Source organism: Schistocerca serialis, chromosome 1 (assembly GCF_023864345.2).
Source record: "Schistocerca serialis cubense isolate TAMUIC-IGC-003099 chromosome 1, iqSchSeri2.2, whole genome shotgun sequence".
Lineage (NCBI taxonomy): Eukaryota > Metazoa > Arthropoda > Insecta > Orthoptera > Acrididae > Schistocerca > Schistocerca serialis.
The window spans coordinates 1,092,138,099-1,092,164,492 of NC_064638.1; positions in this window are offsets into that span (position 1 = coordinate 1,092,138,099).

The following is a 26,394-nucleotide window of genomic DNA, read 5'->3' on the forward strand; positions in this document are numbered from 1 at the left end:
TTTGGTCACCCACATAGCCTAACGCGAATCCCATTGAACATGGGACATAATCGAGAGGTCAGTTCGTGCACAAATTGTACACCGGCAACACTTTCATAATTATGCATGGCTATAGTGACAGCATGGCTCACTACTTCTGCAGAGGACTTCCAACGGCTAGTTGAGTCTATGCCACGATGTTAGTTGGTATCCCATGACTCAGTGTAATCTCTGCGAACTCCCGACACCTGTGGGAAGTAAAACACCCAGAGGAGCATTACTCACACACCTGTACAAAGTATTCTACCAGTATAAACGCCAGGAACTGAAATACTGTCTGGCAGCATTCACAAAAGGGTTCGACACGCCTGTCACGTTTTCCCACTCAATCGTGACCATAAGACCATCCTTGAGTATATAAAATAACATTGAGATAGCAGGATAGTTAGCATAGCAAGATAGTTAGCAATGGCCCACTTACCAGTGCAGTGGACAGCAATGATGCAGTGGAGCAGCATAAACTTTGACCATGTAATCAAACCAGATCTATGTCTGCAGTTAATGTCACCATTCAAAAGAAAACTTTGGTTCACCAATCAAAGTTTATCTATATCTACGCAATTGTAGATATTTCACCTGACAGCGTCAAATGAATTACTACTTCAGCCTATTTCTCCACTGAGATTCGATCGCCACCAGTGACGTGATCTGCGCGCTGTCAACCGCCGACGCGATCTGCTTCGAAGAAGGGATGGCTACCCGTATTTGTAAACTTTTTTACGCTTTTGACGTGAAATACGTCAGTTTCCATAGCACATGTAATTAAAATAGTTTTATTAGCACCAACTATGGAGAACGCTTATATCTACACAGACCATATTACGAGAATTTTAGCATCTGTGTCTCTTATCTAAAAAATATCCTTACTGACAGTTTCGTGTCTCCCTTACTTCCGCGACAGCGAAGAGTCCATTCCTATGATTCCTAGGGGTATCTCTCCTCTCAAACTAAATCTTACTGTTTAGTTTCGCTGCACGTGTATGTACACGCCAATCTTCTAGAAGGTTCGGGAAGCCACTTTTTCCCCCCTCCCTGACTCACCTTCCACCAAGTCAGCGTCCACACGGCACATATCTATCGTTACCCCTCACGCATTTCACACAATGGCAAAACCTGGCCAATACATCAACGTGACTCCATTTTCATCCTCGTCAAAACTTGTAGTACGATTCTAGCCTTACGAAAGGGACAGTTTATCCTGCTGGAAGATGCCATTGCTGCCGGGGAAACATCAAACATGAAGCGATACAGTTGATTATTTACGTAGTCCATAACTGTCATGATACCTTCAATTACTACCACAGCTTCCAAGGAAAATTAGGTGGGGAATAGAGCAAGGCCTGATTCCACCCACCTGCTATGATCAATGATATCATATATCGAGTGAATAGCATAGTTTACACGAGTTACTAAGACAACCATAGATTACAGTTAATAAAAAGGCCGATTACATCCTTCAAGATGGTGACTACAAGATAGACCATTACACTCGAAAACAAACAAAAAATAAAAGCGAAATATTTCAGTCAGCTAATGAAACGGAAGTGACAGGACAGTAGCGAGAATTAGGGGGCTTGGACGGAAATAATCTAAAAAAGGACAATAAAACTAAGATCACTCCAAAGCAACCCAAAAAGCTAAAAATCACGCACACGACTTTCTACAGAATAATTATAATATAGAAGAAACACAAAATTAGAACCGAATATTTCACTTGACCTATATAGCTCAAACGAAGAAGGTGACATCAAAATCCCCGACACACAACCGTAAATACCAATATCCCAATTTTAACTAGATCTATATAGCTGAAACACAGACATAGACCCCCTCCCCTCACCCCCACCAAATGAAACTAACCGAACATCAGTTTGAAAACCCTAATTTCATAGGTATTTGCCTTCCACAAACAAACTACAGTCTCAGAATAATTGAAAAATCCATAAAAACACACTTAGACAACCCCAAATTAATCAAGGTTGGTTCACAACACACACACACTCAAATCGTACTGCAAATAACGAAATATTCAAACTGCAAAAAGCCAATGACAAACTCGAACACTCAGTATTTAAAAAAAAACTACAAACTAAAAGTAACAGGTCAAAAACCAAAAAGAAAGAAATAACCAGTAACTACTAAAGACTCGATCCATTTCACATATGCCGTGCCTCCACGACGTCACATTCGAAAACAACAGCCAAATATTTGAAAGAAACAAAATTATAAATAAGATCAATGCTCGTATCACTCGCAAGCATTTGAGCTATGCTCGTAGATTCCTGCCTAACCTAGTCCTCTACAAATATGCTACATTACAAAAACAGGGAAATAAGTGTAAGAAACAACATTGTAATTATAATCAAGAATCAATTCACTTGCAACATCTTAAACTGTGTTTCTAGCCTCTATTGTTATTTGAATTTATCTTGGAAGAAGAAAATAATGAAATCTTTCTTTTATATGTTGTAATATTTCATGAGGATCACCTATACTCGTCACAATTGGGAGAAATGGTTATCTAAGTTAAATAATATCTCTGAATTTAGCATTGAATTATTAGCAACGACTGCATGTAATGTTCTCCCTTTTACTGATATCTGGATCAAATTATGTTCTTTAGTAGGAAAAAACACATTGATTTCTTTTCAAGCCAAATTTACTGTGTAGCTTCATCTTGCATGGTTGTATTTCAAATATATATCTACCGTAAAATTATCTGAGTCGCGTAACCTCATTAAAGTATCGTACTTCGAAAGCAAATAAACTATGTGCAGGTTCTGTTGTGCAGTAGATACAAGTAATGGCTGTTAAAAATGAAAATAAGTTAATGGCATTACGCGACCCACTCTAGCTTCGACTAGTAAAATTACAGTGGCCACATTTAACTTAAATGTTTCAGAATAGTAAAGGATAGAAAATTACATAAAGAAGGTTGAAAGAATCTTTTCAATTAGAAATAGACAATGACCTTCATCAGTATAGGGGCAGCACTCGCAATGGTAAATCGTAAAGACAAACAGAAGGGAATGGAACAGAATGAACGAGTCATTGCCGTGTGTAACTATATGTACTGAAAGCTGACCGTTGTGACCGAGCAGTTCCAGGCGCTTCAGTCTAGAACCGCGCGACCGCTACGACCGCAGGTTCGAATCCTGCCTCGGGCATGGATGTGTGTGATGTCCTTAGGTTAGTTAGATTTAAGTAGTTTTAAGTTCTAGGGGACTGATGAACTCAGAAGTTTAAGTCCCATAGTGCATAGAGCCACTTGAACCATTTTTATGTACTGAAACATGAAAAATCCAGGAACGCTGGCTTCTTACCATATGCTTTCCCTTAGACAGACGTGACTCTTGACATAATACTGTAGAATATAGTTATTTCCTTTGCATATGTAGAATCACTCTGAAAAACGAGAATCTTTCTTACATTGCTAGCCGGTTTGTAAAGAGGCGCCACAACTGTTCTCGTAGATCCTAGCCTAATGTTATCCTCACAAATCGTGCCAAATACCGAACAAAACAGTCAAATATATGTGAGAAACAGGAATCTACATATAATCGTTACTAGTTTCTCTAGCAACAATTTAAGCTGTGCGTCTGATGTCAACAACTACCGCCCAATCTCTCTTCTAACTGCCTTATCCAAAATTCTTGAAATGTAATGTATTGCAGAGTAGCTTCACTCGTTTATAAAAATAAAGTCTTTACAAAATGTCAATTTGGTTTCCAGAAGGGGTTTTCAACGGAAAATGCTATATATACTTTCACTAATGAAATATTAAATGCTCTGAGTAACCGGAAGTCACCCGTTGGGATTTTTTGTGATCTATCAAAGGCTTTTGATTGTGTAAATCATGGAATACTTCTAGATAAGCTCAAGTACTGTGGTATGAATGGGACAGTGCTCAAATGGTTTAAATCATACCTAACTGGGAGAGTGCAGAAAGTTGAAATAAGCAGTTCACATAATATGCAAAAAACTGGCGATTTCTCAAACTGGGGAACAATCAAGAATGGGGTGCCCCAAGGTTCGGTCTTGGGTCCTCTGCTGTTCTTAATATATATTAATGACTTGCCATTCTATATTCAAGAAGATGCAAAGCTGGTACTTTTTGCCGATGATACAAGTATAGCTATCACACCCAACTGGTGAAATTGTAAACGATGTTTTTCAGAAAATCATTAAGTGGTCCTCTGCAAATGGGCTCTCATTAAACTTTGACGAAACACAGTATATACAGTTCCCCACAGTAAATGGAATGACACCATTAATAAATATAGACTTCGATCAGAAATCGGTAGCTAAGGTAGAATATTCAAAATTTCTAGGTGAATGCATTGATGAGGGGTTGAACTGGAAAAAACACACTGAGGATCTGCTGAAACGTTTGAGTTCAGCTACTTATGCTATTAGGGTCATTGCAAATTTTGGCGATATACATCTCAGTAAATTAGCTTACCACGTCTATTTTCATTCTCTGCTTTCGTATGGCATCATATTCTGGGGTAACTCATCATTGAGTAAAAGAGTCTTGATTGCACAAAAGCGTGTAATCAGAATAATTGCTGGAGCTCATCCAAGCTCATCTTGCAGACACTTATTTAAAGAGCTATAGATTTTCACTGTAGCCTCACAATATATATATTCACTTATGAAATTTGTTATTAACAATCCGAACGAATTCAAAAGTAATAGCAGCGTACATGGCTACAACACTAGGAGAAAGGATGATCTTCACTACTCAAGGTTAAATCTAACTTTGGCTCATAAGGGGGTAAATTATGCTGCCACAAAAGTCTTTGGGCACTTGCCTAATACCATCAAAAGTCTGACAGATAGCCATGTAGCATTTAAAAGAAATTAAAAGAATTTCTTAATGGCAACTCCTCCTACTCATTAGATGAATTTTTGGATGCAGTAACGAGTAATTTCCCCAACCCCCACAAAAAAAATATTAAGTGTCATGTAATATTTTGTGTAATGTAATATCTTGTATAGACACCTTTTATTAACCTGACACGTTCCACATCATTACGAAGTGTCGTGTTCATGATCTATGGAACAAGTACTGATCTAATCTAAACTAATCTAATCTAATGTGCTCTCGGGTTCCACCCTAACAGTACCCTCATAAACAACGACATATTTGGAACAAACAGCATGGTTTACAAAATCATAGCTTACACCAGATACTAAGACAACCACACATAATATTTAATAACAGGCTGCACACATATTTCGCATCGTAAACTCGTGACATCACTCAGGACGTCATGGGTTAAAGCAGACAGATGGAATCAGACCGTGTGCTTGACCCCCCAGGTGAATGTACCCTGTACCATAATGCTGCCCCCACAGGTCTGCATCCGTGCCGCGGTGCATGTATCGAGCAACCGTTCGCCTGGAGGACGGCGTATCTGGCCACGGCCATCGAGCTGGTGTAACAAGAAACGTGGTCCAGGCGACACGTTTCCATTGATCCACGGTCCAGTCTCGATGATCCCGTGCCCGCTGAAGTTGTAACTGTCTATTACGTTGGCTACATGGGAACATGAAGATGTAGCCTCCTGCAGAGGCCCATGTTTAACAATGGGCTCTGAACGGCTTGTACCTGCACCAGCATTGCACTCTGTCGTCAGATTTGCCACAGCACGCCGACAACACTGCTTTACAGAGCGGGCAGGCCTCGTATCTCCGCATTTTGTAATGAGACGTGGACGCCAACTCCTCGTCGCCTACTCGTAGCTTCACCGTCTATGGCTACTTTCCAGAGAAGTTCATTACAGTAGCACGCATACCGCCGACCAGCTACGCCGTTTCGAGATGCTCATTCCCGGACACCGCGCCGTAACGTTCCGCCCCTTGTCAAAGTTGCTTATTTCAGTGTCTTTTTCCATTTGTGGCTCACATCGTCGCCAAAATGATTCCCCATTCATCGGTGTTCCACGTGTATACTTTCCTTACCGTGTCATGTGCTCACAACTAAATCAAATGGCATTCAGTCTCGCAATCGCCATTGGTCATATCAACAGTGTTTTTGAATAGAAGAGGGAAGTAATTTGATGGAGACAAGGAGTAAGTATCTGTAAGATGGCCAAAAGTATAGTTTTCAAAATATTTTTATTTTATACTTATTTGACCGTCATGAGACGACGATATCCACATATATACATGATGGTAGTATCGCGCACACAAGGTATAAAAGGGCAGTGTACTATCGGAGCTGCATTTGTATTGAGGTCGTTCATGTGAAAAGATTCCCGACCTGATTATGGCCGCGAGACGGGAAGCGGAAGAGGTAGACGCATGGGACTTTGCAGTTCGGAAATCGTTAGGGATTCCAATATTCCGAGATCCACAGTGTCAAGAGCGTGCTTCGAGCACCAAATTTCTAGGATTACCACGGGAGTAGACAACATACCATTAGAACTACTGACAGCCTTGGGAGAGCCAGCCCTGACAAAACTCTACCATCTGGTGAGCAAGATGTATGAGACAGGCGAAATACACTCAGACTTCAAAAAGAATATACTAATTCCAATTCTAACGAAACCAGGTGCTGACAGGTGTGAAAATTACCGAACTATCAGCTTAATAAGTTACGTCTGCAAAATATTGACACGAATTCTTTACAGAGGAATGGAAAAACTGGTACAAGCCGACCTTGTGGAAGGTCAGTTCGGATTCCGTAGAAATGTTGGAACACGTGAGGTATTACTGACCCCACAACTTGTCTTAGAAGATAGGTTAAGGAAAGGCAAACCTACGTTTCTAGCATTTGTAGACTTAGAGAAAGCTTTTGACAATGTTGACTGGAATACTCTCTTTCAAATTCTGAAGGTGGCAGGGGTAAAATACAGGGAGCGAAAGGCTATTTACAATTTGTAGAGAAACCAGATGGCAGTTATAAGAGTCGAGGGACATGAAAGGGAAGCAGTGGTTGGGAAGGGAGTGAGACAGGGTTGTAGCCTATCCCCGATGTTATTCAGTCTGTATATTGGGCAAGCAGTAAAGGAAACAAAAGAAAAATTTGAAGTAGGAATTAAAGTCCAGGGAGAAGAAATAAAAGCGTTGAGTTTTGCCGATGACATTGTTTTTCTGTCAGAGACAGCAAAAGATCTGGAAGAGCAGTTGAACGGAATGAACAGTGTCTTGAGAGGAGGATATAAGATGAACATCAACAAAAGCAAAACGTGGATAATGGAATGTAGCCAAATTAAATCAGGTGATGCTCAGGGATTTAGATTAGGAAATGCGGCACTGAAAGTAGTGGATGATTTTTGCTATTTGGACGACAAAATAACTGATGATGATCGAATTGTACACTGGCAATGGCAAGAAAAGCGCATCTGAAGTAGAGAAATTTGTTAACATCAAGTATAGATTTAAGTGTCCTTTCTGAAAGTATTCGTCTGGAGTGTAGCCATGTATGGAAGTGTAACATGGACAATAAAAAGTTTAAAAAAGAGGAGAATAGAAGCTTCTGAAATGTCGCGCCACAGAAGAATGCTGAAGATTAGATGGGTAGATCACATATCTAATGAGGAGGCACTGAATAGAATTGGGTAGTAGAGAAATTTGTTGGACAACTTGACTAGAAGAAGGGATCGGTTGTAGCACATGAGACATGAAGGGATCAACAGCTTAGTACTGGAGGAGCGTGGGGGCTAAAAATCGTAGAGAGAGACCAAGAGATAAATACAGTAAGCAGATTCAGAAGGATGTGGGTTGCAGTAGTCACTCGGAAATGAAGAGGCTTGAACAGGATAGAGTAGCACAGAGAGCTGCATAAACCAGTCTTTGGATTGTAGATCAAACAAAAACAACAAGATTCTTTCCAAGAATCGCAGTCTGGCATCTGCTTTTCTGCTGTTTGGTTATTCCAGTGAAGGTCGCTCCGGACAGACATTCGAAGATGTTTTACGTTCGATACTGTTTTCAGCAGTTTGTCATCAGTAGTGCAGTTGTATAGTAGAGGATTTGTTTTTTCACATATGCGTAGTAAGTTACATTTATTTGTGTTCAGGATCAACTGCCATTCCCTGCGCCATGCATCAATTATCCGTAGGTCCTTCCGCAAGTAGTTACTGTCGTATGGTGTTGCTGCTTTCTTTTAGGCAACCACATCTTCTGTGAACAGCTTTAAGAGCTTCCAACGCACTCTGCTTGGATGATATACCTTGTAAACTGTAACTATCCTATAACACTTCTATGGGGTACTTTACATCTGTCGATTTTTTCCGTCAAGAGCGACATGTTGAGTTCTGTGTGAAAGGAAGATTTGAAACCTGTCACAAATCTGGCCGATACACGGTAACTCGTACTTTTTTCACTAAACGGCAGTGCGTGACTGCGTCAAATGCCTTTCTGAAGTCGAGTAACACGACATAAACATGAGCGCCGATGTCTGCAGCGCTGTGAATCTCATTGGGGAACAGAGCGTGCTGAGTTTCGCAAGATCTCTGCTTGCGGAGTCCATATTGATTTTGATAGAGATTTTCGTTGTCCAGAAACGACATAATGCATGAGCATAAAAAATGTTCTATAATTGTACAATGGAATGACGTCAACGATATAGGCCACGTGCATCTGTCCTAGGACCCTTCTTGAGAACGGGAATGGCCTGCGCTTTTCTCCAGTTGCTAGGTAACTGCCTCACCACGACATTGCACTTGGCCTCCCGTCGCCCTTATTGGAAACGCGCTGTAACATTACAGTAAACAAAAACATCAATTTTTTCGACTGTCAGGTACACTGTAGAAGTCCGAATACCTTCAAGACAAGAAGAGTAAGTTGTCTGGTCGTTAAAACAGCAAATCACATTCTGATCAGCTTCAAGTGTACAGGTAAACACACGAGTCGACCGAATAGCCCTCACCCGCAACTGCAATAATATTATGGTCTTCTAATACCCTCCGTTATGTGTGAAAGAGTGATTCTGACGCTGAATGGTGCCTTGCTGGCGTTCGCTCGTCTGAGAGAATGAAATCAGTCGCCAGTCGGATGGCGCCATGACGGAACGGAGGTGTTCCAGCCCACGCTGTGCATTGTTCCCACATGTGATTTGCTGATCGTGAACATGCTAACCTGAGTGGGCAGTTGCCACCCAGAAAACACCACTGTGCTCGCGCCTCCTCACAAACGGTTCCTCGCCACGCAGCTATTGTCGCAGTTGCTTCGCCCCCAACTACCTGTAGCAGAGGTCTACGAGCATCTTTGCCTACAGCAGAAGCGTCGCGGTGGTTTCACAAAAATAACAATTCTGTTTGTTTGCTTTGGGAGCAAAGGAACAACATTTGCCCTAGTAGTGATATCTAGTGGGCGGGTAAGTAAGCAGATTTACTATGGCAGCGTGGTAGATGGCAGTCAAATCGTACTGTCTTTCATTTGTTTTTACATTAAGTTTGAAGGTTAGTTTTATCGAATGCAGATAGCTTTTAATTGTTGTTTGTCTTCTGTGATTTGTGTTTCTCCGTCAGCATGCGCAAATTTCTAGACGTTAAGTACAAAACGTGATATTTCAAATCTATTAAGCAGTTCTATACATCAAGCTGCAGGAAATATGACAACAATGACTTGAATTTTAGTTTCACGTATGCTACTGTTCGAAATAAGGAATGGTTAAATTTATTTCAATGCCCCAGCTCCTGAAAGCATGCTTCCTAATAAAGTAAAACGATATGTTAGTAAAATCACAGTAGTTTGGTAAACAAACCACGAGAATGTTTTCCTACAAGTTAAAAGAATTGGCAGAACGAAAAGTATCTTTCACTAAACAAGCTACGATTCTTACAGATCCTCTACTGTCGTTTTACAAAGTTGCCTACGAAGCAGCAAAGAGCAAGAAACCTCACAATATAGCGGAATATCTTATTTTACCTGCGCTCTGGAAGCAGCTTCAATTGTGACAAGTGAGTCAGTTTTCAATCAACTGACAAATGTACCTTTGCACACTTCTCTGTGGCCGCCAAATACTCGAGATGACTGACAATATTAATGATCAGCTGGTTGGAAAACTCAAAGATAATGATAATTTCTGTAACACTTGGATGAAGCTACAATAATAACGCGCATCTGATTTGTTATACTGAGATTTATTAATGACAACAAATTTCATGAAGATCTTCTTTACCACAGGAAATTAACTTTTGGAACAAAAGCACTCTTTGAAACACTGCACTCTGTATGGAGGTACACAACATTAATTGAGAAAATTATGTAGGCATGTGTACAAATGAAGGTCGTAATGTGGCTGGCTGTCATGCAAACTCTGATTTGTAAGGAGGCTCCTCATGGTGTCTGGACATACTGTTTTATCACCGGGAAGCAATGGCATCAACAACAGTGAGCCGTGTCCTCCATGAGGTTCTTCAGTGAGCGAAGTCGTAAACTTCATTAAACGTCCCCCGCTTGAGACGAGGCGTTTTCAACAAATATGCGTCGATATGGGGCGAGCACATTCCCCTATTTTTTACGGTAACTCCAGTTGACTTCCAAGCGGAACTGTCTAGAAAAGGGCGTATGAGTTGAGGAATGAACTTTACTCGTACCTTGTTCAAGAGAAACATTTTAATTTCGATACATTATATTGAAGCTGGCGTATCTTTGTGACAAATTTTGAAAAACCCTATTCATCAGATGTATCTCTTCAGGGAAACGAGCGCAACATTCTGTAACCGTCTAACAAAATTTCAGCCTTTAGAAAGAAACTGCTGTTGTTAAAGAAGTAGATGGATAATAAAAATATACGTGGGGCTGTTCTTGTTCTTCATACGATTCCGAGAAGTTCGTAGACAGTGACTTTGTTTTGAAGTTGGCATTCGTTTGTGACGTTTTTGAAAAACTGTATTCATTGAATGTATCCCTTCAGTTAAAAGAGAGCAATATTCTGCAATTGTCACACAAAATTTCAGCCTTCAGAAAGAAATTGTTACTGTTGAAGAAGAAGTGGGATCATAGAAACATATTAGGTATTCCCTGCTCATCACATGTTTTTGGAACACAACGACTCTCAACTGAGTGAAGAATTGACATCTGTGTTTGTGGGTCATTTAACTGAATTCAGTGATTATTTCTGAACTGCCTCCCAGAGGAAGTTGAAAACCACAGCCGGATCAAAGATTCTTTAAGTTCAGAGCTTCCATGAACGCTTATGACTGAAGATCGAAAGCAATTTGTTGATATTTCGAAAGCCGAAAAACGTTGGGATCAAAGTTCATTTTTTCATCTCTGCTTGAATTTTGGAGCTTGGTGAAGCAGGAGCAGTCCCAAGTAAGTAACAAGGCTCTAAAATGGTTCAAATGGCTCTGAGCACTATGTGACTCAACTTCTGAGGTCATCAGTCGCCTAGAACTTAGAACTAATTAAACCTAACTAACCTAAGGACATCACACACATCCATGCCCGAGGCAGGATTCGAACCTGCGACCGTAGCGGTCACGCGGTTCCAGACTGAAGCGCCTAGCACCGCGCGGCCACACCGGCCGGCAACAAGGCTCTACGAGATTTTATAAATTTTGCAACATCTAGTCACGTGTCGTAGATTTTTGGCACTGGCAGTCACAAAATGAATATAGAGAAAGAGATGCGACTGGCAGTCACAAAATGAATAAAGAGAAAGAGATACGAGTGGCAATTTCTAATCCTGACCCGAGATTTAAAGAACTGGTTACCTTGTAATAACAAGCACTTCCTTCGTGTTGATTTCGTTGCAAGAATAAGTATTTTCGGTACAGTACGGGAATAGTGTTTTGCCACAACGGAGTGTCTACGAATGGATTGAAAAATTCCAAAATGGTCGCACAAGTGTTACGCACGATGAAGGAGCCGCACGACTGTTTGCCGCCGCAAATGAAGAAACCGTTGAGCGTTCACGTGAAATGATTCTCTTAGATAAACGAGTAACTATTGACGAAGTGGCACATCATCTGCAAATTAGTCACGGTTCTGCCTACGAAATCATCCACAACAGACTTTGGTTTCATAAAGTTTGTGCAAGATGGGTCCCAAAACAACTCACACAGTTGTATAAACAAACGCGCTTCAACATCAGCACAAAAGAAACATTTAGATCGCTATGGTAACGAAGAGGACAGCTTCTTAGACAGGATCATTACTGGTGACAAAACATGGATCTATCATTACGAGCCGGAGAGTAACCGGCAGAGTGTGGAATGGAATTTTTTCTGTGTTGTGTTGTCTGACCTGTATCCTATTTGATGTCACTGTTGCCTCAATATGTTGCCTATTCTGTGGACAATTCTGTTACTGGAGGTGAGTATGTGCCATTATGTTTTGTGTGTGTGTTGTTGCATTGTTGTGTCTTGTATGTAGTCATTGTTTTGTGTGCTGTAGTGCTCTGTGTTGTGTAAAGTTGTGTGTGTGTGTGTGTGTGTGTGTGTGTGTGTGTGTCGCTTTCATTCGTTTCGTGTTTACAAATTTGTTGGTTTAATTTCCCTATTATGTGGGGCTTGTAACCATTTTCAAATGGCTCTGAGCACTATGGGACGTAACTTCTGAGGTCATCAGTCTCCTAGAACTTAGAACTACTTAAACCTAACTAACCTTAAGGCATCACACACATCCATGCCCGAGGCAGGATTCGAATCTTCCACCGTAGCGGACGCGCGGTGCCAGACTGTGGCGCCTAGAACCTCTCGGCCACCCCGGCCGGCCTTGTAACCATTTTCCTCTGGTATTTGTTGTATTGTTTTTAATGCCTGTGTGTAATTCTGTTTGCTTATGGGTGTTCTGTTCAAACTGTGGAGCTTGAATATGAAGCTTGCTTGTTTGTATGCCATCGTATTGTCTGATGGATTGTGAATGGTGGTGCTCATGATTATCAGTTTTCTGAATATCATGAAATCATGGGTGCTGTTTATTTTTCGTATGGTGAGATCCAGAAAATTTAGTGTGTTTTCTGTAACTGTTTCTAATTTGAAGTGAATTTTTGAGAGTAAGTTGTTTATTTCATTGCGTAGCTCTTCAATATACGTGTGTGTTTGGGGGGGGGGGGGGGGGGTCCATCAGCATCAGTCTGGCATATTATGTCATCGTCATAATTGTACCAATATACAACTTTTTAATTTTTTGTTTTTTTGTGTGTGTGTGAAGATCCTTTCTCTAAGTTGCTTATAAATATGTTGGCTAGGACCACTAATTGGTGATCCCGTTGACAGCCCTTCATGTTGGGAATAAAACTGGCTGTGTTGAACATAAAGTAATTTTGTGCTGTTAAGGTCTTGAGTATCGGTATTTCATTAATGTGTGAGTCTGATGTTTCCTTGTTGGTCTTTGTATGTTGATGTTGATTGTTTCATTTATTGGAATACAAGTACACACTGACGTGATATCAAATGATATGAGGCTTGCTGTGTCTGGTGTGTCTATGTTCTTGATTCTCTCTACTAGTTGCATTCAGTTCTCTAGGTTCTAGTTATTTTCAAAAGTGTATATTTTCTTTAGTAATGTGTATCTATATTGGGCTGTGTGGTATGATGAAGCGTTTCTGAAGTTGATGACTGGTCGTAAAGGGATACACTCTTTGTGCACCTTTGATAGGGCATTTAGAATGGATACCTTTGGATTCTTTTGTGCCATTCTTCTTATCTGGCCGAAATTAAACAAAGTAGATTTAATATGTGCGTGCAGTGCCCTCAGAACACAAGAGAAGAAGGATAAGTCACTACAAAACATGAGTCTGAAAACATTTTGCCACTCCAGAATCACGTTAAAAAACATCAAGGGATGTGTTATGTGTTAACTCGCTGATAAAATTCACATTTATAGCATTTGGTTTTCAGATCTACGTCTGCGTCTACATAGATACATGGCAAGTCATTGTACGGTGCGTGACGGAGGGTACCCAGTACCACTACTAGTGATTTCATTCCCTGTAGCACTCGCAAATAGAGCGAGGGAAAAACGTGTATCTGTATGACTCCGTATGAGCCGTAATTTTTCGTACCTTATCTTCGTGGTCCTTAGGCGCTGTGTGTGTTGGCGGCAGTAGAATCGTTCGGCGGTCAGCTTCAAATGCCGATTCTCTAATTTTCCTCATTCCCTTCTCTCCAGGGATTCCCATTTGAGTTCCCGAAGCATCTCCGTAACACGTGTTGTTCGAACCTACTGATAGCAAATCTAGCAGCCTGCCTCTGAACTGCTTCGATCTCTTCCTTCAAACCGCCCTGGTACGGATCCCAAACACTCGAGCAGTCCTCAAGAACAGGTCGCACCAGCGTCCTATATACGGTCTCCTTTACAGGTGAACCACTCTTTCCTAAAAGTCTCCCAATAAACCGAAGTGGACCATTCGCCTTCCCTACCACAGTTCTCACATGCTGGTTCCACCTCATAGCGCTTTGTAACGTAACGCCCAGATACTTAAACGACTTGACTGTGTCAACCAGGACACTAGTAATACTGTATCCGAACATAATCGGTTTGATCTTCCCACTCATCCGCATCAACTTACATTTTTCGACATTTAAGGGAAAGCTGCCATTCATCACACCAACTGGAAATTTTGTCTGAGTCATCTTGTATCTTCCTACAGTCACTCAACGTCGACCCCTTATTTTATACCACGGCATCATCAGCAAACAAACGCAGATTGCTGCCCACCCTGTCAGCCAAATCATTTTTGTATATAGAGAACAACGGCGGTCTTATCACACTTCCCTGCGGCACTGCTGACGGTACTCTTGTCTCTTATGAACACTCGCCGTCGACGACAACATACTGGGCTCTATTATTTAAGAAGTCTTCGAGCCACTGACATATCTGTAAACTCATTCCATATTCCCGTACCTTCGTTAACAGCCTGCAACGGGGCACCGTGTCAAATGTTTTCCAGAAATCTTTTGCCTGTTGCTCTTCATCCACAGTTCTCAGTATATCATGGGAGAAAAGAGCAAACTGAGTTTCGCACGAGCTATAGTTTCTAAAACCACGCTGATTCGTCCACATAAGCTTCTCAGTCTCAAAAAAGTTTATTATATTCTATGTGAGAATATGTTTAAGGATTCTGCAGCAAACAGAACTTAGGGATATTGGTCTGTAATTTTGGGGGTCCGTTCTTTCACCTTTCTTATATACTGGAGCCACCTGCACTTTTTTCCAGTCGCTTGGGATCTTGCGCTGGGAGAGAGATTCACGAGAAACGCAAGCTAGGCAAGTGGCCAATGCTCGTAGAGTACTCTTTGTAAAATCGAACTGGGATTCCATCAGGACCCGGTGATTTTTTGCTTTAAAATTCTTCACTTCTTCCTCTATGCCAGGTGTTTATTATTATGTCGTCCATATGGGAGTCTGTCCGATGGCCAAATGATGGTATGGTTGTATAATTCTCCTGTGTGAACGATTTATTGAACGTGAAGATCAAAACCTCAGTTTTTGTTTTTTTATCTTCCACTGCCACACCAGATTGGTCAACAAGGGACTGAATGGAAGCCTTGGATCCGCTTAGCGATTTTACACACGACCAGTATTTTCTCGGATTCTCTGCCAGATCTTTTGCTAAGTTGTGACGGCGTAGTTGTATTCTTCGCGCATAGATCTGTTCACAGACGCACGAATCTCTACTAACCTTCGCTTCCTCAGCATACGCCGAAATTCATTATTAAACCATGATGGGCCTTTTCCATCCTTTATTCACTCACCAGGCACATAACTCTCCAGAGCACGATTTACAATCTGCTTAAACTTTGCCCATAATTCCTCTACATCCAACTTACTGGAACTAAGTGATGCGAATTCACTGTGTAAGTGAGATGTTAATAACTGCTTATCTGCTCTGTCTAGCAGAAACGCTCTCCTAGCCTTCTTCACTGATTTATTAACTTTTGTAATCATATTTACTACAATGATATGATCGCTAACCCCCGTTTCTATGCTGACATTATCGATAAGATCCTGCCTATTTGGAGCTACAGGGTCTAACATATTTCCATTGCCTGTGGGCTGTCGAGAAAGTTGCTCGAGACAGTTTTCAGAAAACGTGTTCAGAATTATTTCGAATGACTGTCTGTCTGTATCCCTTGCAATGAATCCATAGACATCCCAGTCTATAAGAAGTCACCTCCAACTAATATTGCCTGATCTGGGTATTTACGTGCTATCGACCGTAGACTTTTTTTGAATGACTCTAGAACTGTCACAGCATGTCGGGTGGCCAGTAAAAACATCCAACACTTAACTCGGTTTCACCCACACTTGTTATACGTGACCATATGACTTCACTGTCACACTCAACTTTGAGACCTCAATAGAGACAATATTTTTGTCAAATGCAATGAACACTCCCCCTCCTATGGCCTCTAATCTGTCTTTCCGATATACATTCCAAGACTGCCTAAATATCTCAAAGCTTTCCACTGCGGGTATGAGCCAGTTGTCGGCCCCAAGAATAATTTGAGCTGGAGAACTTCCCTGGGGGTCAGTAAATTCGGGAAATTTATTACGAATACTTCGACAGTTTACTGATGCACTTGTGACAGTCGAAGTGTCTTTATTCTAACGCCATTTGACTTCCCTTATTGCATACTGACTGGCAAGTGGTGATCAGAGCACCTCAAACTATTGCCTAGCCTAAGAAACCTTCATGTGCACTCCACAAGTACTCTGCTACCCGAGGAGCTGCTTCCTTTGTGTAGTGCACCCCTGATTTATCAAGGGAAATGCTACAAATCCCCACACGATAACGAGGGTCTAGAAATCTCAGAAGGTGAATGGGCGAGGCTAAGCGACCAGTCTCCACATTGGCACTCTTCCCCAAGAGACCCGAAAGCGTTACCACCTGCCACTCGCCCTGCTGTGAGAGCGGAACTACCGTGTGTACTGCACTAGGAGATGCCTTGGAAGCACAACCCGTGGACAAAACAAGTGACATCTGAGACGTACCATGCAACGCACCAGATTCTCCACCACCGCTACATCCCGAGGCAGCAGTCCGAAGGTGACTAACCGTAGCCAAAAGCCTATTAAGCTGTTGACGAACTGTGGCCAGCTCCTCCTGCGTCCGCACACAGCATGCACACATTTTAGCCATCCTAGCGAGACTAACTGAAGAAGTGAACTATAAAAGCAGACAGTCCTAAATTTGCAACTTGCTCTCCTCCTGATGAGTCACCAATGGACGCTGATGCGTTAATTAGTAACGTAGCTGGCTGTTCAGTGAGCAGCTACTGCGCTGCAGACTGAATGAATTTACACTTACAAAAAGGCGAGATTAACCCTCTTAAACAGAGAAACATGCACAAAATTTAATAAATATACTACGTGGAAAAAACAGAAAAGACAAACATTTAATTTGCCATAATGTAGACGTGTTTCTGCTGAGGGCTGGAGCCTGATTGACCAGCTATCAGTGCAGGACACCATACAAAAGATCCTGCTAAACCTTATAATGTAAAATCAAGGTAAGAAAAAAACGACCAAAAACGTCTTTAGGACACATCTTGTTAGATCAGCTATAACCTAAAATATGTTCACTTTTTTCAGTCGTTCAATAAACAAAACCCACTGATGATGGCACATAAGTGCCAAAACATGTTTGGGTAACAAGAAAAACAGTGTTTTGCATAAAAGGCGGAACCTGTGTCCAATAATTTAAACTGCAAACACGGAAAAAATACAAAAGCTCAAATCCAAAACATGGATACTACCAAATTGTATGCATAACATGAGTCTGTAATGTATGTGTACCATGAAGGCATTGTGTTCTTACAGTTGCGTTGGGCAAACTCAGCATCACTGTCTCAAGATTCTAATATGTGTATCTATGTTGTTGTTGTTGTGGTCTTCAGTCCTGAGACTGGTTTGATGCAGCTCTCCATGCTACTCTATCCTGTGCAAGCTTCTTCATCTCCCAGTACTTACTGCAACCTACAGCCTTCTGAATCTGCTTAGTATATTCATCTCTTGGTCTCCCTCTACGATTTTTGCCCTCCACGCTGCCCTCCAACGCTAAATTTGTGATCCCTTGATGCCTCAGAACATGTCCTACCAACCGGTAACTTGTGTGTCAAGTTGTGCCACAAACTCCTCTTCTCCCCAATTCTATTCAATACCTCCTCATTAGTTATGTGATCTACCCATCTAATCATCAACATTCTTCTGTAGCACCACATTTCGAAAGCTTCTATTCTCTTCTTGTCCAAACTATTTATCATACATGTTTCACTTCCATACATGGCTACACTCCATACAAATACTTTCAGAAACGACTTCCTGACACTTAGCTCTATACTCGATGTTAACAAATTTCTCTTCTTCAGAAACGCTTTCCTTGCCATTGCCAGTCTACATTTTATATCCTCTCTACTTCGACCATCATCAGTTATTTTGCTCTCCAAATAGCAAAACTCCTTAACTACTTTAAGTGTCTCATTTCCTAATCTAATTCCCCCAGCATCACCCGATTTAATTCGACTACATTCCATTACCCTCTTTTTGCTTTTGTTGATGTTCATCTTATACCCTCCTTTCAAGACACTGTCCATTCCGTTCAACTGCTCTTCCAGGTCCTTTGCTGTCTCTGACAGAATTACAATGTCATCGGCGAACCTCAACGTTTTTATTTCTTCTCCATGGACTTCAATACCTACTCCGAATTTTTCTTTTGTTTCCTTTACTGCTTGCTCAATATACAGATTGAATAACATCGGGGACAGGCTACAACCTTGTCTCGCTCCCTTCCCAACCACTGCTTCCCTTTCATGCCCCTCGACTCTTATAACTGCCATCTGGTTTCTGTACAAATTGTAAATAGCCTTTCGCTCCCTGTATTTTACCCCTGCCACCTTTAGAATTTGAAAGAGAGTATTCCAGTCAACATTGTCAAAAGATTTCTCTAAGTCTAGAAATGCTAGAAACGTAGGTTTGCCTTTCCTTAATCTATTTTCTAAGATAAGTCGTAGGGTCAGTATTGCCTCACGTGTTCCAACATTTCTGCGGAATCAAAACCGATCTTCGGCGAGGTCGGCTTCTACCAGTTTTTCCATTCGTCTGTAAAGAATTCGCGTTAGTATTTTGCAGCTGTGATTTAGAAACTGATAGTTCGGTAATTTTCACATCTGTCAACACCTGCGTTCTTTGGGATTGAAATTATTATATTCTTGTTGAAGTCTGAGGTTATTTCGCCTGTCTCATACATCTTGCTCACCAGATGGTAGAGTTTTGTCAGGACTGGCTCTCCCAAGGCCGTCAGTAGTTCCAATGGAATGTTGTCTACTCCCAGGGCCTTGTTTCGACTCAGGTCTTTCAGTGCTCTGTCAAACTCTTCACGCAGTATCGTATCTCCCATTTCATCTTCATCAACATCCTCTTCCATTTCCATAATATTGGCCTCAAGTACATCGCCCTTGCATAGACCCTCTATATACTCCTTCCACCTTTCTGCTTTCCCTTCTTTGTTTACAACTGGGTTTCCATCTGAGCTCCTGATATTCATACAAGTGGCTCTCTTTTCTCCAAAGGTCTCTTTAGTGAACAATAAACATTTTGATAAAGTACAACAGTTTTTTTTCTGTTCATGGAGATTCATATAATGTTTGTGACAGGAAATATTATATGGTGAAACGGATAACCAGAAGAACTCATAGAGTGTATACGGTGAAAAAATATCTTGAAATCACTGCAAGTGCTTCCAAACATTGTAAGCTCACCATAAAGCTGAAGCCCAGTTCACACTGTTCAACACGGCCCCGTCACGTCGCGGCACCTTCACGTCACAGCACAAGTCAACTCACGTGACCTCAACTCACATCGCTGTCAACTGTTCCTTTTGCGGGAACTGCGATCTTTGCTAGATGATTTTCAACTGTTTTTACGTGCGAAATGCACATACACAATACGGTAGATTATTTGTGTGGATGCTGAAGTCCACATTTGTTCTAAAGTGTCATTTATTGGACTCAAATGGTTTACAGCTTGCAGGGATAGCTTGTATATTAGAGAAGGGCGACAGAAATGCAAAACAACGCAAAGAAAGTGCGTGAGTCCGAAAAAATGTTATTGCGTGGTACAGAAGGGGAATTTCACACGTTATACACTACTGGCCATTAAATTGCTACACCACGAAGATGACATGCTACAGACTCGAAATTTAACCGACAGGAAGAAGATGCTGTGATGTGCAAATGATTAGCTTTTCAGAGCATTTACACAAGCTTGGCGCCGCTGGCGACACCTACAGCGTGCTGATACGAGGAACGTTACCAACCGATTTTTCATACACAAACAGCAGTTGACCGGCGTTGCCTGGTGAAACGTTGTTGTGATGCCTCGTGCAAGGAGGAGAAATGCGTACCATCACGTTTCCGACTTTGATAAAGGTCGGATTATAGCCTATCACGATTGCGGTTTGTCGCATCGCCACATTGCTGCTCGCGTTGGTCGAGATCCAATGACTCTTAGCAGAATATGGAATCGGTGGGTTCAGGAGGGTAATACGGAACGCTGTGCTGGATCCCAACGGCCTCGTATCGCTAGCAGTCGAGGTGACAGGCATCTTATCCGCATGGCTGTAACGGATTGTGCAGCCACGTCTCGATCCCTGAGTCAACAGATGGGGACGTTTGCAAGACAACCACCATCTGCATGAACAGTTCGACGACATTTGCAGCAGCATGGACTATCAGCTCGGAGACCGTGGCTGCGGTTATCCTTGACGCGCATCACAGACAGGAGCTCCTGCGATGGTGTACTCAACGACGAACCTGGGTGCACGAATGGCAAAACGTCATTTTTTCGGATGAATCCAGGTTCTGTTTACAGAATCATGATGGTCGCATCCTTGTTTGGCGACATCGCGGTGGACGCACATTGGAAGCGTGTATTCGTCATCGCCGTACCGGCGTATCACCCGGCGTGATTGTATGGGGTTCCATTGGTTACATGTCTCGCTCACCTCTTATTCGCATTGACGGCACTTTGAACAGTGGACGTTACATTTCAGATGTGTTACGACCCGTGGCTCTATCCTCCATCGATCCCTGCGAAACCCTACATTTCAGCAGGATAATGCACGACCCCATGTTGCAGGTCCTGTACGGGCCTTTCTGGATACAGAAAATGTTCGACTGCTGCCCTGGCCAGAACATTCTCCAGATCTCTTACCAACTGAAAACGTCTGGTCAATGGTGGCCGAGCAGCTGGCTCGTCACGATACGCCAGTCACTAATCTTGATGAACTGTGGTATCGTGTTGAAGCTGCATGTGTAGCTAGCTGTACCTGTACACGCCATCCAAGCTCTGTTTGACTCAATGCCCAGGCGTATAAAGGCCGTTATTACGGCCAGAGGTGGTTGTTCTGGGTACTGATTTCTCAGGATCTATGCACCCAAAATGCGTGAAAATGTAATCACATGTCAGTTCTAATATATTTGTCCAATGAATACCCGTTTATCATCTACATTTCTTCTGGGTGTAACAATTTTAATGGCCAGTAGTGCACAAGGAGCGTGGAGAAGAGGAATCGGCTTTTTATATTTTGGGAAGTGGAGGCATCATTTCGTTCATTCGTTATGTCAAATTCCCCCAGAATTACTAAAAGGAACATAGTGTTACGAGCTGCAATCACATCCCATGAAAATTCGGTTTGTGGTTAACTTTAGTTGCTAGTCCAGTTAAAATTTTTGTGCACTAGCCGCATCTCTCTCAATACCTTTCCCTTCAAGATACATAGGTTTTCTTCACATGCTGTACTTGGCTTTTAGTAGCTCAAGTGCCTTATTTGTACTGGGGTTAGCTAATGAAACCACATAAATATTGACCAATGATAGTTGCAAAACTGTATCGCACACGGTTCAGAGAGCTGCTTAACATTAAATAGGCGTGCCACAAAAATATATTTAAACAAACAGTTTGCAGTGTCTGAGGGTTTTCAGTGCATTTCTTTATGTAACACTAGAAATGCCTGACGACATACAGATAAATTCCTCTCACTAATCATCTGATTCTACACAAGATACTTTTTTTCTCTTCAAGTAGCAGCCATGCTGCAATCCATTTCAATGTAAATATTAAATACAGTACTGGTATTTATAAAAATCCACTTTATAAATGTAAAAGAGGGCACGTAATTTAGTATGATCGTATTGTACAATCTAGACTACCGTATCACTGCTTCAATTAATCTGTCATCACTGATTATAAATTTTAACAAAAGAAGTAACGTAACGAAACAGTTTATAACGAGCAACTGATATCAACCACGAAAACCAGGACGAAACGAAATATGGAGGTCTGCCAATGGCCGTGTATTGGGAGGAAACGAGCTTGTGGATCATGTGATCAGCAACGGACGGATGATGCCAGTTATCAAAACTTTCCTCCAGAGAAACCTTGACAGTGACGTGACGGCCAGTACGGATACCGCCATTTCAAATGCACTGCAGTATGTTTAGACGGGATGTGACGTGACGGCCAGTGTGAATTGGTCTTAATAGACACTGAAAATACGTACAACTTTTCTGTGTGATGGCCAATGTACTACATGAAAGGGTTGTCGAACGAATCAAAACGTAGACATATTCCAATATACCACAAGTCATGTTTCAACCGTGTACCTTTATGCATTTTGAATGTTGTAAGTTACAGCCAGGTGTTGTGGCTTCTGAATACATAAGACTACAGAAGCATAATTCGATCTTTATTTCTGCAAGTGTCTGTTGCTTTTAATTCTGAAAAAGCGTACTCTGTACCAGTGGCTATTAACTAGAACAAAATGCAAGACCTTCAACGTATGCCACATGAATTTAGATATTTCCATGATGATTTGATGAACTGGCCTACGTATCACTCTCCTGCTGTAACTGCTGCAGATGATGATCAATGGAACCATTTTGTACATACCTTGATTAGAGTTAAAAATACTGTTAAATTGAATGAATACAAAAAGAAACAATTTAAAACAGTTCTAAAAACGTAAACAGAACATGCATATGAATTACTTCCTCAAGAAAAGTACCTTATTCCAAGAATTGGGAGATTTATTTCAAAGAGATTGCAAAATCTGGCAAGTGCAGTTATGACAGAATATCAATTTTACTCCATTCTTCAAACATCGGAAAGCCCCATATATGCACCTACAGAACGTTTTCCCTTGTTCCTGAAAACGTAAGATTTTGGAGTGAGGTCCTTTCAAAAATTACCATATCAAATATAATCTGATGTGAAACTATCATTCTGCAATGAACAGGGTGCTATATACGATAAGTGTCAGTGAAAGTATCAAGTACATGTCATCTGTTAGTACAATAATTGTTCCCAAAATTAAATATTTGCCTTCTTAAGTTTTAGTAGATTACTAATAATTTGTGTGTGTGTGTATGTGTGTGTGTGTGTGTTTGTGTGTGTGTGTGTGTGTGTGTGTGTGTGTGTGGTATCTGATATTTGCACATTCGTCTGTTTCTGTCTAATATAGAATGCTTAACCATGTCAGAGACCCCACAATAAATGTCTCTAAACGAAGTTTGTCAGTTTCAGGGGCAGCAGATTGAACGATAGCCGTTCAGTATCCAACAAATGACTATGTTGCTGTTGCACCAATCAGTTCCACAACTGGTTGCTACTTCCAAGCTTCGGTAGCTTGACAGCAAAGAAGATGACAGGTGTGAATATTGCGCACAACTGGAAGCCCACTTCCCCACGCTATAAGATGTGACACACTTACATTTACCACTGATTTAGCATTCTAAGCAACGTTTTGTGGTCAACCCTCACCTAGGTTTGTTCTAGTTTCAAAGACTACAGTTACTCTGGAATTGCAATGATGGGAACACAATGAGGTGATACAACCCATTTATGCAAGTCACTGGCCATCCCTCTTAGTCATTCTCAAAAACTCATAAGAAGCTTTGTGTTTGTGTGCTGAATTCAAAGCCACAGTAAACCCACAACCTGGCATGGCTTCATTCCTTTCTCATGACCAGAGGAGTTAGTGGACAGATTAGGACAAGACAGGACAGATTCTTTCTGAGGACTGATAAGATGAGACATATTTACATTTACCACTGGATGAGCAGCCCAAGCAACATTTTGTGTCAACACACACCTAGGTTTGTTCCAGTTTCAAAGACTATCGTTTGAAAGTGCTTCACTCCTCCTGTTTTTCAGCAGATCCTGAAACAATTAACGGTATATGTCCCTTCATGCACAAACTATTTAGACTATTTTGTCGTTGTGGGTCACATGCCCGCTGAACATTTGGCGAATTTCGAATTTTGTTTCAAGCCCTTGCTGTGGCTGGTTAGAAGTGTGACAATGAAAAGTGCTCCTTCTCCCATGAAGAACTTGAATATTTAGTACTTATTATAAATGCACAGGTTATTCATCCTGCTAGTTTACACTTGTCTGCCATTAAAGATTTGCTGGCGCCCCATAACGTAAAGGAACTCCAAGTCCTCATGGGGAAGCTCACATAATACTTTAAGCATAGCGTCTTGAAGAAGAAAAGAAGTGTAGACACTCGACAAGTTTCGCAAGCCTACCGCTAGGCGGCTCTACCGTCGCTTAGCGCTAGTTGGGGAACGTTTCAATACACACCTCTGTACTAGTCGGATCGTACACAGTTTTAAAACGCTGTAATTGACAAGATTAAGACAAGGTGTGGTAAGACAAACATGTGGTTCCTGAAGAGGGGCAGCAGACTTTTCAGTAGTTGCAGGGGCAACAGTCTGGATGATTGACTGATCTGGCCCTGTAACACTAACCAAAATGCCCTTGCTGCTCTGGTACTGCAAACGGCTGAAAGCAAGGGGAAACTACAGCCGTAATTTTTCCCGAGGGCATGCAGCTTTACTGTATGATTAAATGATAATGGCGTCCTCTTGGGTAAAATATTCCGGAGGTAAAATAGTCCCCCATTCAGATCTCCAGGCGGGGACTACTCAAGAGGATGTCGTCATCAGGAGAAAGAAAACTGGCGTTCTACGGATCGGAGGGTGGAATGTCAGATCCCTTAATTGGGCAGGTAGGTTAGAAAATTTAAAAAGGGAAATGGATAGGTTAAAGTTAGATATAGTGGGAATTAGTGAAGTTCGGTGGCAGGAGGTTCAAATGGCTCTGAGCACTATGGGACTTAACATCTATGGTCATCAGTCCCCTAGAACTTAGAACTACTTAAACCTAACTAACCTAAGGACAGCACACAACACTCAGCCATCATGAGGCAGAGAAAATCCCTGACCCCGCCGGGAATCGAACCCGGGAACCCGGGCGTGGGAAGCGAGAACGCTACCGCACGGTGGCAGGAGGAACAAGACTTTTGGTCAGGTGAATATAGGGTTATAAATACAAAATCAAATAGGGGTAATGCAGAAGTAGGTTTAATAATGAATTAAAAAAATTGGATTATGGGTAAGCTACTACAAACAGCATAGTGAATCCATTATTGTGGCCAAGATAGACACAAAGCCCACGCCTACTACAGTAGTACAAGTTTATATGCCAACTAGCTCTGCAGATGACGAAGAAGTTGATGAAATGTATGATGAGATAAAAAAAATTATTAGGTAGTGAAGGGAGATGAAAATTTAATATTCATGGGTGACGGGAATTCGAGAGTAGGAAAAGGGAGAGAAGGAAACATAGTAGGTGAATGTGGATTGGAGCTAAGAAATGAAAGAGGATGCCACCTGCTAGAATTTTGCACAGAGCATAACTTAATCATAGCTAACACTTGGTTCAAGAATCATGAAAGAAGGTTGTATACATGGAAGAACCATGGAGATACTAGAAGACATCAGATAGATTATATAATGGTAAGACAGAGATATAGGAACCAGGTTTTAAATAGTAAGACATTTCCAGGAGCAGATGTGGACTCTGCCCACAATCTATTGGTTATGAACTGTAGATTAAAACTGAAGAAACTGCAAAAAGGTGGGAATATAAGGAGATGGGACCTGGATAAACTGACTATACCAGAGGTTGTACAGGGTTTCAGGGAGAACATAAGGGAACAACTGGCAGGAATGGGGGAAAGAAATACAGTAGAAGAAGAATGGGTAGCTTTGAGGGATGAAATAGTGAAGGCAGCAGAGGATCAGATAGGTAAAAAGACGAGGGCTAGTAGAAACCCTTAGGTAACAGAAGAAATATTGAATTTAATTGATGAAAGGAGAAAATAAAAAAATGCAGTAAGTGAAGCAGGCAAAAAGGAATACAAACATCTCAAAAATGAGATCGACAGGAAGTGCAAAATGGCTAAGCAGGGATGGAGGACAAATGTATGGATGTAGAGGCTTATCTCACGAGGGGTAAGATAGATACTGCCTACAGGAAAATTAAAGAGACCTTTGGAGAAAGGAGAACCACTTGCATGAATATCAAGAGCTTTGATGGAAGCCC